General features: G+C 55.5%; 1 non-coding gene across 1 annotated transcript in view; it reads right to left on the bottom strand.

Moving 5' to 3' along the window:
- LOC147280220 (18S ribosomal RNA) overlaps positions 1-147 on the bottom strand; it is a 1,884-nt gene extending 1,737 nt beyond the window's left edge. The window contains exon 1 of the ribosomal RNA XR_015123669.1: positions 1-147. This exon is cut by the window's left edge and continues 1,737 nt beyond it. This is a non-coding gene — a ribosomal RNA (18S ribosomal RNA).
- Positions 148-2,368: the final 2,221 nt, after the last annotated feature.

The following is a 2,368-nucleotide window of genomic DNA, read 5'->3' as shown; positions in this document are numbered from 1 at the left end:
GTTATCCGAGTAGCAGATACCATCAAACAAACTATAACTGATTTAATGAGCCATTCGCAGTTTCACAGTCTGAATTAGTTCATACTTACACATGCATGGCTTAATCTTTGAGACAAGCATATGACTACTGGCAGGATCAACCAGGTAGCATTCCTTCGCGACGTCGGCACGGTGCAGGACTAAAGACCGTGAAGGTCAAAAGCCCGCAACGCGCACAACTGTCGTACGTGTCTAGCGACAAACGCTTTGCATTGGACGTCAAGGGGCCAAAGACCCCGCGCCCTTTGTGTGTTCCGCATCCGAGAGATCGAGTGGCAACCCGTGGACCGTCCACAAGCACCCAAGAGTGCGAGTCGTGATCGGGACACGGGCACCACTACCGCGTCCTCCTCGCACCCAAAAGGGCGAGAGAAGGAAAGGGACAACAAGAGGCAACATTCCGTTCAAAAAAGGTAGCAAAAACAGGAACCCACGCACGCACAAGGCACAATAAGCTCTTGATGCATCACTGAGAAGGAGTATGCGCCGACAGTTCGATGCCCAAGCAAGGAGCCTGCCGACACATACAATCCAATCACCACTCACACACCGTCACGTTAGCCAAGCCCAGCACCACCAAACGAACCGCAAATTAACTTAGCCCGAAGGATAGCTACACATGCGGCACACCGAGTGGAGCCAAGCCGGCATCGCTAGGCATGAAAACAAAGAACACAATATTGTGGCATGTCAACGCAGCTCCTCGGGGTGCCATCCTCGACATGCTTGTGCATTGCCCGCAAGGGCTCGGCACAAGAAAGCATAGGCAGTCCAATTCGCCGCTCATCCACCATTCCGAAGGCAACAATCCGAAGGCAACAATCCGAAGGCAACAATCTGAAGGCAACAATCCGAAGGCAACATTCCGAAGGCAACCGTGGAGGGGAAAGGTGTTTTGTGGAGGGGAGAGGTGTTTTGTGGGGGATGTGTTTGGGAGGACGAGTGGAATCATCGATGCCAAGACCGCCACCGTCGACATTCCACGCGCAATGACAGGCCCCGAAGGTCGACAAACTCCATTGCACGCACAAGCACGACTAGGCAATCCGAGCAACAACTATCCACACACTGTGGGGGTGACGAGTGGAATCATCGATGCCAAGACCGCCACCGTCGACATTCCACGCGCAATGACAGGCCCCGAAGGTCGACAAACTCCATTGCACGCACAAGCACGACTAGGCAATCCGAGCAACAACTATCCACACACTGTGGGAGGGACAAGTGGAATCATCGATGCCAAGACCGCCACCGTCGACATTCCACGCGCAATGACAGGCCCCGAAGGTCGACAAACTCCATTGCACGCACAAGCACGACTAGGCAATCCGAGCAACAACTATCCACACACTGTGGGAGGGACGAGTGGAATCATCGATGCCAAGACCGCCACCGTCGACATTCCACGCGCAATGACAGGCCCCGAAGGTCGACAAACTCCATTGCACGCACAAGCACGACTAGGCAATCCGAGCAACAACTATCCACACACTGTGGGAGGGACGAGTGGAATCATCGATGCCAAGACCGCCACCGTCGACATTCCACGTGCAATGACAGGCCCCGAAGGTCGACAAACTCCATTGCACGCACAAGCACGACTAGGCAATCCGAGCAACAACTATCCACACACTGTGGGACGACGAGTGGAATCATCCATGCCAAGACCACCGTCGTCGGCATGCACGCGCATTGGAAGGCACCCGAGGGCACCGTGCTCCTTTGCACGCACAAGCATGACTAGGCAATCCGAGCATAAACTATCCACTATTCCGAAGGCAACCGATAGGGGGGGGAGGGACGGGGGGGGGGGGGGAGGGACACGACATAGGGTGGAATCATCGATGCTAAGATCACCATGTCGGCATGCACACGCAATGGAAGGTCCCAAAGGTCGACATGATCCATTGCACACACATACAAACATGAAAAACCGAGCAACGATGATTCCACCCTCCGTGGGCCGACAAGCGGGAAAAATCGATGCCAAGACCCCCTTCATCGGCATGCACATGCATTGGAAGGCCTCCCGAAGGCGCCGTGATCCGTTGCACACACTAGCATGACAAAGAAAATCCGAGCAGCAACCATCCCCCTCGCCGGCCCACGTTGAGGGGACGGATGGAATCATCGATGCCAAGACCACGTTGTCGGCATTTGCACATGCATTGGAAGGCCACCCGAAGGCACCGTGCTCCGTTGCACACACAAACTAGACTAAGAAATCCAAGCAGCAACTATCCACCTCCGCGCCCCCTCGTCGCCGGAAATGTCGCCGGAGACCACCGCGAGCGGCGGCACCTCCGGCGGCATGGCCGGCGACACCCCT

Source organism: Dryas octopetala, chromosome 7, assembly GCF_963921425.1.
Source record: "Dryas octopetala chromosome 7, drDryOcto1.1, whole genome shotgun sequence".
Lineage (NCBI taxonomy): Eukaryota > Viridiplantae > Streptophyta > Magnoliopsida > Rosales > Rosaceae > Dryas > Dryas octopetala.
The sequence above is the reverse complement of the archived record's forward strand: the minus strand, read 5'-3'. Positions and strand labels throughout refer to the sequence as shown.